At 36.1% G+C, this 13,596-nt stretch overlaps 1 protein-coding gene across 1 annotated transcript in view; it reads left to right on the forward strand.

Moving 5' to 3' along the window:
- GALNTL6 (polypeptide N-acetylgalactosaminyltransferase like 6) overlaps nucleotides 1–13,596 on the forward strand; it is a 512,334-nt gene that overhangs the window by 220,555 nt on the left and 278,183 nt on the right. The gene's annotated exons all lie outside the window — the stretch shown is intronic.

Here is a 13,596-nt window from a genome sequence, read left to right on the forward strand (position 1 = left end):
GATAACCAAAACTTGCTCTTTTTCATCCAAATGAACTTTTTCCTTCTGGGTCTCTTTGGAAATTGTGCTCAGGATTTGCAAAACACATTTTCTGGGAGGGGGATGGGTAGAACTAAACAAATGCTTAGACAGTTGAGCTCTGAGAAATTCAGGTTTTCAATTTTTTTTATAATATTCTTGTTTTTTTCCTTTAAGTGTTATATATATAGACTCATAGAATCGTTTAGGTTGGAAAAGACCTTTAAGATCATCCAGTCCAACCATTAACCTAAAATACCAAGTCTACTCTAAGCCAATCAAGGGTACACTAGACTAAAAAAGCACTTAAGCAAGACATGTTCAGATTGATGCTTCTTTCCTTTTTTAAGACACTAAAATGTGCATGCTGTAAAAATCCCTAGAGAAATGAAACAGTTAACTTCCCTTTTAGGGCTGACAACAGCTTCTTTGTGTCCTTAATATGTTTCTGTTGCATCCCTCTAATACGTCCCATGTTTTTTTTCCTGTCTCTCACAGCTACACTTGAAGAATACCTTTTTCCATTTCTGAGTGCTCTTTGATGTCTTGTTTCTGTCCCACTCTTGTGCAAAAGTCTTCTCTCAGTGGATGCTCTCTCCAAGTTACATTAGCTAATTCTCTGTCCTTTACTCATAATCACCCCCTAGCTTAAAGTTTAAAAAAAACCCCAAAAACCACAAAACAAAACACCAAACAAAGCAACTTTTTTATTTTTCTTTAATTCTAAATGAAAATCTGAAACAGGATTGTCATCTCAGTTCATTAGGATTTCAGGAATGATTTAGTTAAAGAAAGAGTTCTGGGCACCTAAAGTGGAAGGCAACATGAGTTTTGGGTAGTATTGAGGGTTGGCGATGGAATGACTATTTAAGAGTTAAAAGTTCTGTACCAATATGAAAAATATTTCCAAATCCACAAGAATAGTGGTTTTTTTTCTTTTCACCTGCCCCATGCCACTTTTTGTAGTCTGGAATACAGCAAACCCACTAAAGCTAGGAAGAATGCTGGCAGTGTTGTTTTCTGTTGTAGAGAGACAAATGCTACTTATTCTAATTATTTAATATTGCAGTTACCATTAATTCTTATCTTTTCAACATTATTAAATATTCTGCCATTCATACAAGTTTTGTTCAAACAAACAAAACTGAATCTGAGTCACATGTGATTTTAATGAGGCTTGGGGGAATGATTGCAATCATCTAGTCTGAACAATTAATATGAATTTTGTGGTATATCCTGTTTCAAACTCCTAAGTCCTTGTAAACTAGAGCATCCAAGTTTTTTAGCTTTTCATTCTTGAATCAAGGAATTCGAGTTAATTCCTGATACCAACCGAGTTGCGAGCATTAACATTTAAAATCTTCCATGGTTTTGTATGTTTGTATAGCTTGATTTCAACAACAGTTCTACTTTTATCTACAGTTTGTAGATCATTTGTTGATAACTTGTGTAGCCACAGATCAGATGTACAAATGCTTGTTGGCTTGCCTGGATAATCTATCGCAAGAAATCCCATCTATTTTAGGTTTCCATGGGCACAGATTGGTTCATTTTGTACTGGAATTCTTAATGTCCGTATTCTACATTAAGGATACCCAACCTGATTTTTGTGATGTCTGTTTTTTAGCACGTATGGGCTGGAGTCAGTGTTTCCAAGTGTTGACTGCTGGTCTTGCTCTTGCTGTGTGAAGTGATGGCCCATCACTGTCTGTCCAAGCAGTACTCCTTTTCTGAAGTCTGAGCTATGCTCATTTTTTTTTTTACACATTAAATTTTTCACAAGCCTCAGAAGAAATGCTTTTTCATATTCAAAGAAATACAGATGTTTAGCTAAAGGCTGTGAGATCTTCTGTGTCCTGAACACTAATGAGATTTTCTTTCTTTTTAATAATAAAAAAGCAAATTTCACTCTACCTGTTCTGCGTAAGTGAAACTCTCCAACTGTCCCTCCTTATCAGTAGCAGAAGCTGAGAGAATGTTTGAATGGTTCTCTCTCAAAATATTTAAATGCAGTGTGGTTGCTGTCCCTTGTATTTCTAAGAGGTGGCTAAAATGAATATGCGATGGGATTTCTTAGGGGGGCTTATTTGTTGTTTGGCTGTATTTTTTTTTTGTCTTTGGAATAGTTGCAGGGTTACTGTTAATCCTTACTTACGTTTTGGTAAACTTTGCAGAAAGACTAGAATTAGTAGACTAATATGGGAATGGGATATATTATATAAATATTACAGTTACACAGTCATGCAGTAGTTTGTATCTGAAACCTCTAAAAATTTTCAGTTATTTCATTGAAAGTATTTAATTACTTTCTTTTTATAAATACAGTGCATTTGTCACAGTTTAAGCTGTGTATATTGTCCTTAAAAGTAAAATTTAAAAATCCATCTTTAATCCAGTACTCCAAGATAGATTCCAATGAATTCCCTCAGCATTCTGTGATCTTAAAGACAGGCTTAGGTTGTCCTACTTCAAGACACTAAAAGAAAAATTATTTAATATAAGTATGGTGAAATTCACAGTATTTAATAAGGCTCATGGAAATAATTAGTTGTTTAGATCAAACTTCTACTGAATTTTTTATTATATGTTGAAAGAAACTAAGAATAGAATGTTTCTTTCTAGTTCTCATTCACTTTGGGAAATCGGAAATGTCTTTGTAGACATATACATGCTGCATTACTTTGTACTGCTGTTTAGTAGTATTACCTTAACCTCATCTGGCCACAGAGTAACTGGTTAAACTCAAATTGTGCTTTTAGCGGGGTAATGAGAAAGCTGGAGGTTATTACTCTGACCACTTTTCAAAGCGTTTTGTGCAGTTACTGAATAATGTAGTGAAGGTGGAAAGTCATGCGGTCAAAAACATTATAGGCAATGTCCCCATTTGCAAGCCTTGCCAGATTGTTCTCTGCAATTGCTTCAGGGCATCTCATTCAAAGTGCAGCTCCTCGAAACAGGATCAGGAATATTTTGTACTCAAGAAAACTCGTGGCCTTCTGTCTCTGTCATGCCTGCTATCAGTTCCTCTGCACGATATGTATTGATAGTAGCAAACAACATGGAATAATTCCCAAGTGCTTTCTGGGTGCTTTGTGTGTCTTTTTTTTTTTTTTTTTTTTTTTTTTTATGGCAGCAACAGCTAAAATGTGGCTGGAGATTGACAATTCCCCTTCCATACGTTGGTGCAGCGTTTAACAGGCCAGTGAGGAGGGTCCAAGCCTGATGGGTCTGTTTCTGTTTACTGAAAAGAATTTGATAAAAGAATAAGCTGTTTATACAAGTGGAGGAAAGTAGTTCTTGTGTGTTTAGATGCCTTGCATGTTACTTAGAATCCAGTAAAGCCTCCCACACTGCTGAGAAAATAGGAAGCTGCAGTAAACATAACTGTGAAATCTAAACTTAATAGGGACAGGAATACTGAAGGATATTTACCCTTCAGCCAGTTCTGTGCATCTGGGATAGCCAAGTCTGTTAGCATTTGGCAATGTTTAAAGCCAGAACTTTTAACTCTCAAATAAAACAATACTAAAATTGGAAAGTACGTGTAACTTCACGAAGATCTGTGAGAAAAGTGGAATGTTCTGAGGACCTGTACCTTTGGAGTTCATGGGTGAAAGTGATGATGTTATATGCTGTTAGTTTAATAGTTTTATGAAAAGCTTCAGTATACCCTCCTTATTCTTATATATCCGGTCTTGCTTCCTTTCCAAGCATATTTTCATAGAATTGGGCATGTATCTAATGTGAATTTGCAGAAGACTGGATACTTCTAAGCAAATGAAACATCAGCTCCAATATTAACAAAGCATGGCAAGTGCCAGCGGTACATTCTCACTGGCAACAGAATTAGCTGTTATACCTCATGTAATAAGGACAGCAAATGTGCAGCAAGGCTGGAATGAAAAAGCAATTTCTTTCTGTTTTGCCTGTTTGATTACAAATGAGCTTATCAAGCTCTAATTTTCCAAAGGCTGTGCTGGCCACAAGATGTGGTAGCAGGCATGAGAACTTACTGATTGTGCTGGCACCTGTGGTCCATGAGGCCTGATGGTAGAACTCTCACAGCATTTGCTCCCACATCTACTGGCTGTAATTTTGGTGTTATAGACATGGTCAGACCTAATAATATCTTGCCCATTATTTAATTTCATATATTGTGTATGGGAGATGATGTTGAGAGAGAGGTGTGAGCTTGGTCACGTATTGCTGTGAAAGGCAGTGGAGGAGAGATGTAGGTAGATCACAGAAGGAATATCTTAAAATACTTAGGCAAACTGGACATAGTAAGTCCACAGGCCCTGATGGGAAGTACCCATGAATGCTGAAGGAACTGGTATCATTTTGAGGCCACTCTCAACTATCTTTGAATGATCACAGCAATTGGGAGAGGTTTCTGAGGACTGGCGCAAAACTGGGATGAGCGGCTGATACACCAGAGGGTTCCTAGAAGCCTATGGGATGGCTTTGGAGTGTTAAGGGCAAGTGGTAAATGGATAATTAGGATTTCTGAAAGAGAAGTTAAACAGTAGTTGAATGTCATGGGTTGGTTTGTTCCTGAAGTAACGTGCTTAAAATGCACTTTGAGATGACAAAAACCTGAGGTTCTAATCCTGTTTCTTCTCCTTCAGCCAGGAAAAGGAACCTAGACTCAAAATAGAGGGTTTTTACTGATCATGTTAAAGCCTAGCTGACTTTTCAGAGACAATCAGATAAGTGTGCTTGGTGTGAATTAATTAATTTTGAGAACATTGATATTTCTGTAATCTTCTCTCTCTCAAAAAAAAAAAAGTGGTTTGGGGGTGTGTGTATGTGTATATATTATATAAATTGGGCTGCTTGCTGGTATTTTGGAATTCATAGGTAATAAAGTGCAAGGTTTAAGCTGAAATACAGTACTAAGATGCCTGCTGATGTAAGCTTCCTTGTGACGGATTTTGAGATGGTATAAAATTACTATATTTCCTTTTTTTCCCAAGCCTAGATTTAATACATATGGGTAAGTAGGTAAGTTTCTTAAAGCATGTTAAGGCGTGATTTCATTTATTTATTTATTTCATTTTTGTTAGATCTTTCCATGAGTGATGATAGTGAGGTATAAAACCATCTTTTAAAACAAAGCTTTGCAAACATAAAGGTGCTTTGTGTCATAAGGTTTATCTGCCTCTTATGTTCTCCTCTTGGTTAGAGAAAGCTTTCGATTTGAAGGATGAAGTGAGACAAACTCACTGACTTTGATTTCTTCAAAGACATGCAGTGCCACTGCAGAGATTGTCTATGACAGACCAAAATGATGCAGTGTGACATAAAATAACAAGCACCTAGTTCAGCTCTATCAGCTCTGATGAAGCCCATACTGAGGGAGACCTACATAAAGAACACAGGGCTTCGCCTATTTAGTTTCCAAGACATGTTGTTTGTTAGTGCATTTAATAGCAATAATGTAAACTATTTCTACTGTACAATTTAATCTTTCTCTTTTTTTTTTTTTTCCATGAAAATAGCAATAATGTTTTGGAGAACGTTTATTTGTTCTAGTAGGGAAAAGTGTTGTGACATTTATTGAGGCCCATGCCCAGTAATGCCTGCTTGCTTTCCAGCTGTGAGCCACTGTGAAAATAAAGATTACTTTCCCCTCCATCAGCTCACATCCAAGCTAATTTTACAGCCTTGTCAAATGGCAGCAGAAATTACTAGTTATCGCTACTTTATCAGGCTCGGTTGACAAGGCTAGATTGGAACAGAAACACGGTGTGACTGAAGCTTGTTGCTGTAAACTGAATACTTTGACATGCTAAGACAATTACTATGTAAATCTTCACTGGAGAATGTTTTGTCCTGATAGCTTTGTAGAGGACTTGTCAGTAGCTGGGAGCCCAGTGGGTGCTGTAGTTCCCTTAAAGGGAAAGAAAAGGTCAGATCTGAAAAAGCAGCTCAGCTAAGAGAGTGTGTGCTGACAAAGCCAGTGGAAAAAAAAAAGGTTGAAAAATCTCTTTCTGTTTTGCTCTTTCTCTGGCACTTCTTGTAAGAGGAGAAAATTGGAGGTGGGCTACTTTTATGATCCAGTAACTGCTGTAGTAGGCTGCTACCTTGCTTCTTAAATGCAGCAAAGGGATGTCTGCAAGACATTTAACTTCTCCTATTCTATTATCTATCAGAAAGGGTGGTTTACAAGGTTGTTGATGTGTCTGGAAGGCACAGAACCTGGTAACTGGCCAAGGCATTGCTATTGGCATCCCTTAATGTGCATAAAATATTGTTGTTGTTATATCCACAGGGTCAAACAAATTGCTGCTTTTATGAATCGGTTTTTGCTGTAAAGTGGCTGAAATGGTGCCAACCCTGCTCTCCTTTCTCATTGTTTTAGAAGCCTGTTTTCTTTCATTTGGTCTTCCACAAAGGTAGTAGATTTGTGCATGTTTCTGTTAACAGAGAAGCTGTAAAGATGGAGAATTTTGCAGTTCTGCATCTTTTCTTAAGCTAGTATGATGCTTTAGGACTCTTTTTTTCCCCTACTTATAAAATCATCAGGGAATTAAACAGAACTATCCCTATACCTTGAAGTAAAAGGATGCTATTTCTTTATTTCTGCCCAGTAGACTAACCTACAAAATAAAATCATAATAGTCTTAGGACTCTCAGCAGTGAATAACAAAAAAGTGTAATTGTAACTCCTTTTCACTACCTCTCTTTATGAGTGGTCCTCTTTTCAAGCTGTATTTTATTAGTGCCTGCTGCAAATAGCTTCCAGGTGTTTCTGTGACAATTTTTTTTCTTCCTTAGGCAGGTTAGTATTTCAGGAATAAAGGAACCTCTTACTATTCTTCAAACCTTCTAAAAGTCTCCCTGCAACTTTGAAAAAAAACTCTAAAAGTGTTTTATCCAGAAACTCGGTTTTGATTCTTGTTTCAACCCAGCAGAAGAATTCTATATCTCAAAGGAGTAACTAAATCAGTATTGAGTATTTTAAAGCAAGTTAGAGCATAACAGTGTATCATTTTTATGAATAAACTTCAAACTCCTGGAGCCAAACGCCCAGCTACAATAACAAACTGTAGGAACAGTGTGTCAAATACAAAGCTGGTAGAAAGTTCCACTTCATCAGTTATGTATATTTAACATTTTTCACTATAGAAATTAGTTACAAATAAATTCTACCTTACCTTTTTGTAAAGAACTTTGATTTCATAGTAGGTACTTTCTGGTGACTCTGTGGTAGGTGTGTGGCATAAACAGCATTGTGCAGCTTTCAGAGTTTAGTTTTTCAAAATGAAGTACTTGAATCACACATATGAGAGAGGAAGGAGATTCTTTGGCCAGAGATAGTGAGGAGGTACAGTAAGCCTTGAAAATTAACTTGGTAAACAACTCATGCCCTGGTAGAGAGGTCCTCTGTTTTTAAAAAAATCTCATCTGAAAGTCTCTAAGGGGCAAATTTAATGATGTAGTATTATTCTTTGATAAGAAATATCAGATATTAAGTTCTGAAATATCATGGAAAGAAAGACAAGATTGATCAAGGGTAGCAATATTTGAAAGCATAACTCAAGTTTCATAACTTTGACTCATGGTAATAATCTTGAAAATGTCATTGTATCTGATTCATTAGCAAATTCATCATTTGGTGCCAGTTTTTTCATACATACATACACAAGTGTTTGTGTCTGCGAAATATTTTTCTGGCAAAGTCCAAATTGTTCATGTTATTTCATAATTCTGAGAATTAGTGCAAGGGAAATGCATAATGCCCCTTGCACGATCTCCTCTTCTAAGCTGCCTTTGTTCTGAATGCTAATGTAATAACTCAATAAGAAAATACAGGTGTGAGCTACTTACCTAGCAGGATGACAGCTGCTTATCATAGTTATTTTCTTCCTAGGTATTCTACCAAGATGTTTGTATATAATTTTCAGACTTAACACAGAAATTATTCAGAAATTTAAGAGTTTATTAAATAATAAGTTTGTAGAAATCTATTAACATTTATGCTAAGAAATTGTCATTCTCGTAACCTTAGCTACCAAACCTATTATTCAGCATTGTTCCACAAATAAGTGGTGGTGTGCTGCACTTAAATATGTGATGTTTAAATGCAAGAAAAGACACATCTTTAGGAAAGCATCTGTAGTACTTTATTAAGGTCAATATGTAGTATTCTGTTAAGGTTAAGCAGAATATACTTATGCTGAGTAGGAGCGTTTTTCTAGTTTCAGTTGTCAGGTTCTTCTCCCCCTTGAATAGTATTCCTGCCATGAGTGCTAGATATGTACAGTTGTTTCTTCATGCCCTTACCCTCCCTGCCCCCTGCAACTTGTTGATTCAGGCATTTGAATCCTGCACTTTTGAAGTAAATGACCTTACTTTCCAAGGTCTTAAAATAATCTCTTTTGATGGCAGCCACTTACTCATTTTGAAAAGTACAACCAAAAGACTAGTTATTATTTGACTGAATTCTGGCTGGAAAGTTCTGCATTTTTAAGTGTCTAGGGCAAGTGCATGGTTTAAAAATACAAAAATTAGAACCACACCCTTTCCTTAAATTTAAAAAATTAAATGCACCTAGAGAACACAATGGTCTTCTGCTTCCCAGTTTGCCTTTATAACAGTGGCAGAATGCAATAGGATTATACTGCTGAAGCAAGTTATTTTGGTTTAATAGCTAACTTGCCATATGGAGTAATGGTAAGCTAGGTTTTTCTCTTGTTCTGTGTGATCTTTTCTAACTGAGTGCAAGCAGTTACTCTGTGTGTGTATGTTTAGCGGTGGAGGAGATATCCTTAGAAGTAACTTGTGTATTAGTTGTATCTTCAGACTTATCAGGAGGAAAGAGAATAGGCATACCAGTACAGCATGCATGTCTGATACACATATTCCTACAATTATGCAGTAGCTAGAAACCATAACCAAGATCAAAACATCACTGTGGAAGCCGGTAGTAAGATGGAGTCCGTGCTTCCAAAAGAGAAAGTATTGGGAAGAGGTTCTGTAAGATTAACTGAAGAAGAATAGTAGTATAGGCAGAACGGTCCTAACCACTGAAAGCCAGTCTTTTAAAGCTCTTAAGAGTTGGCATGTTACATGCATATGATGAGACTGCGTGGTGTAAGAACAAGAGAGATAACATTCCCATATATTGCTGGATTCCAGTCCTGGCTGTGAAATGGGCAAGCTGCTTGAATTCCCCACCCTAGTCTGGCAGTCTGTAAAGCTAGGAATAATCCCAAATCTGCCCTCTGGAGAAGATCAGAGGCCTGGGTCTATTCAGTTAGGATGGGCCACAGGATGTGCAGGTGCCTGCTGTTCCACTGCACCAGGTGCTGATGATATAGCAGGGCATATACCTAGAGATACAAGCATGTATGTGAGCTAAGACGAGTGATCAGGTTCTCTCAGAATACTTTGGGGAAGACAGCCTCAAACACTGAAAAATTAAGCCTCCGATTCTGTAAATGGTCACTTACCAACCATTGATGAGGAGGATGCATTAGTCATGTAACTGAACAAAAGAAGCTGAGGAGTAGGTAGTGTGAGGTTTCTTAATTCTAGCAATTTAACTTACAGGGAGCTGTACCTCAAGTACAACTTGATGTGTTTCTGAGCAAAGTGAATGAATGCTACCTTAAACATTACAAAAATCTTATGAGCTATTTGGTTATCTGAGGAAACACAAGTATGGCAGTAAGGATGAAAGTGAGGAAAAATATAATGAAAACGGTGGAAGACTAGTCAAATAATGTGCTCTTAGCATCCTTAAATATTTATCCTCTTATTGGTATGGGCATGATATTGAGTATACATACATAGCCAGGACTGATTACTGAGAACACTTTCATGGAAACTATTGTGAACAAAGCTGGTGTACTAATTTCAGGTAGACTGATTTAGTTTTCTGCCCTCAATCCCATAGGCAAAATTATCAAATTTCACAGGAGGTTTTTCTTCTGAGACTTTGCGTGTTTATACTAACAGACATTTCAATCAAACAAGCCATTTTACAACATATACAGCACAGAGTTATCCGAGTCAAATGACCTGTCTTCATTTACTATTCAAATCAATCTTGTTAGTGCAAAATTCTCATGAGTTACTTTAAAAGTTAATCCAGATGAAAATACCACTAGGGCAAAAATTGGTCCTGATAGAAACAAACTAAAAATAGTAAATAATACCATAATATTAAAAATTATTTTGAAAGACCTCATAGTTGCACCCTTTTTTCAATTGCCCACTGATTTTTTTTTGGTTTTTTTTAATTCCTTAATCCAAATATGATGTGATACTAAAGCTGTATAGTAACACATGCCTTTGTCAGTTGCACTATGATTTGATAATGAAAAGGATAGCATAAAGTAATGTTGATTGACATCAACTATGTTACAATCTTTTCTATGTTGAGTTAGATGTTGGAGCAAATCCTTACTTGACTAGAACTGGCTGAACTGTTTATCTGTCTGTCTTAAATCTACTAACCTTTTTTGAATATTGATTTTAGGATTTATTTCCAGGCCTTTGTGGATTTCCCAGTATTCCAAGCTTTAATGAAAGTCAGTATGTTCTTTGGACACTTTATTCTGCCATTCAAACTACTTGAATAACACTTACTGTCCACACAGAGCCTACATTCATTTAAAGTGTGCAAGTAAGTTGCAGTGTCTTCAGGTGGAGGCTGACAATTGGAGTGTGTACAAGTACTATCATTTTCTAAATCGATACAATTTTGACAAAATTTTCCACTGAAATGTGAGGCTTTGGAAAAGAAAATTATTTTGCTCAGCAGTATTTGAAATATTTCTGTAGGAAGTCAGTTCAGTTTCATTTAACATATATACCACAATTTAAAAAGTTTTACCTAGTGAATATTAGTGCTCATTTGAACACTGTTAAAATTGGATGGTAATGGTAATCTTTTATACATAGCATTTTTCCTTTCTGCAGTAAACCTTGCTTTATTTTTTATTTTAATAAACTTTGGTAAGATTGCATTCTTCAGGAAATATGAAAGCCTCTTGAATTATAATTTCTCATTTCTTTGGAGAATCAAGAATCTTGCTTTTAAAACACTCATTCCGCAAGGTAGTTAAGATATTAACCAAATTAATTTTAGAGAGTAGACATACTGAAATCAGTGTCTGTATTTTGTTTAGAATGCTTAAAACACTGTTATCATGTTAGGATTATTTTGGTGAGAGCAAAAAGGTGGTAGTCTTGAAAGTATGACTTTATGGTGGCTGAAAAATAAAATAGTTATTAAAAGGTATATCAGAACCTTGGAACCAGCATAAATAACAAAGCAAGGTTAGTTTGAAGCTACGATCAAACTTCATGTCAGCACGTCTCCAAATGCACTCTGCAGAATTTTTGATAATGAGCTAGTGTTGCAAGAACACCTCTAAAAATCTTCGATGCTGATGCAAAATTGTTGCAGTTAATGGTAAAAGTATCTTTCTAGTAGCTTATCTAAAAACATTGCTGATGCTTCTTGGTTTTAAACTTCATTCTCATCAGTAAAACACAGATGAGTTGACATACATAGGTTTATCTTCTCTAATATTTTAGGATTTATGGATTTATGTCAGTTACTGTTGCATATAAAAACTGTTATCTTTTCTGCTTAATACATGAATCATACATCTACCTAGACTGGATTATTCTATGTTGTAGGCACCATTAATAAATTTAAACGTAATAATAGTTTATGACTGTGTATTTCACTCTGACCTAGTGATGTGATAAATAGTTCTTTGTTCTAGGCAGAAGGACCTGATCATTATTTCGAAGACTAGCAATGGCTTACAAGAAGCAATGTCTGTGCTTCCAAGTAGTCTTCTGGCAGCCAGGGTATTTGGCATCACTTCTGGAATGCAGGATATAAAGAACCACACTGATGGACTTTGAACAAATGCTGCACACATATATGATTATTCTCTTGGTAAATCCAATGTCTCAGCAGTGGATGTCTGACTGCATCTTTATTGCAATTCATGGGCCTTCCCTGAGCATTACAGCTATCCATCAGATCTGTCCTGCAGCCCATCACAGCACAGAGCCAGCTATACTCTGCTGTAGATAATGCTGAAGAGAACCTCAAATAAAATGGATTTCTGTGTCTGTTACAGTTAAAGTCTCATGTCAGAGAGCAAGGGGCTAAAAATGAGCAGAATTTAACTTGCTGAAGAAAGACAAGTAGGCCACCACTATGAAACCTGACAGACTGTCTTAACAACAGATGATGAAATTTAAGCTTTCATTTCCATGAATTTGAGAATACGACTAGCTTTTTTGAGAAAAGTAGGAAAAGGGTTTTTTGGTGATTTGTGGCTCTTACTGGAAATCAATTCACATATAGCCAGGTACCTCTGCAATGACTATCAAAGTAAAAGTGAATATAAATGAGGATTAAAGGTCACAGTGGTATGATGGAGACACGTTAAGAAAATGTAAGATGTTTTCCTCTTCTGCCTTCTAAGCATAGCACCCTTAGGGTTAATAGAGCTATATGTTCTGTAGGAAGAATGAAATAGTTTAAAACTAGGACCATCGATGTTGCTTCTCCTTCTCATCACTTAGAATATGCAATTACTCTGAAACCATCAATGAGAATATCCAAATCCAATGACCTTCCCCATCCTTATACACTTAAGGTTACAATATTGACCATGCAAATGCACAAATTTCAGTACAACCTCTTTCAACACATATATTGTTATACAGGAGGGGTGACATTTTTAAAAAGAAACAACATTCTGATGTATTTGGGTGTTTTGGGTATTCTTTTTTTTCCCCCCTTACCCATTAGGAGTTGTAGTCTGACGTGTGGGGTTCTTTTGCTTGTTTTTGTGTGGTGTTTTTGTTTGTTGGCTTGGGGTTTTATGGAGGTGGAGAACTTACTAGTTTGAAAATCATACTTACTGCGAGTTAAAAATGCTAAAGGGAAAATCTTGCTTTCAGGAATAGCATAAGAATTACGTGCATGTATAGTAGTTGCATTTGTTCTGGTGCAAGAAGCATCTCTGTCAGCAAACAGCTGGCAACAGTAGGTGGTTTTGGTAGGTCGTTTTCTTAATTTGCCAGCTGAAACAGCTACATACTAATAATGGGCTTCTCTTGTTGTACTTCTTCCTACAGATAAGAAAAAGAATTTTTACTTAATTCTATTGCTGCAGTGTATTTTTTTTCCCTCCTGAAATGTTAGAATATGTACTTAGCCTTTTCTGTCACTGGGTAATGAGCACTGTTTTCTCCAGAACTTCACATTCTTGCAAAGCAACTGTCCTTTTTCCAGTGTGCATATATGTTCTACCAGCAAGCTGCTTATTAAAAAGTTTCAAAAAGTATTATTTTTGCAAATGGCTTGTTACTAAATTCATTGTTGCTACTTTTAGGAAGAAATGTCTGAATTACAAATTTAAATCTTATTTTTTAGGTAAACATTCAAAAACTTGATTGTTTCTTCACAACTACATAACAGTTAATATTTTGCTGTGAGTTTTTATTATTTCTTTGGAACATTTCTTCAGTGTGGTAGCTGTACAATAAATTGGTAAATATTGATTTCTCAGTGACATTTATAAAGTGGAAATG

The sequence above is a fragment of the Pelecanus crispus genome, chromosome 4 (genome assembly GCF_030463565.1).
Source record: "Pelecanus crispus isolate bPelCri1 chromosome 4, bPelCri1.pri, whole genome shotgun sequence".
Lineage (NCBI taxonomy): Eukaryota > Metazoa > Chordata > Aves > Pelecaniformes > Pelecanidae > Pelecanus > Pelecanus crispus.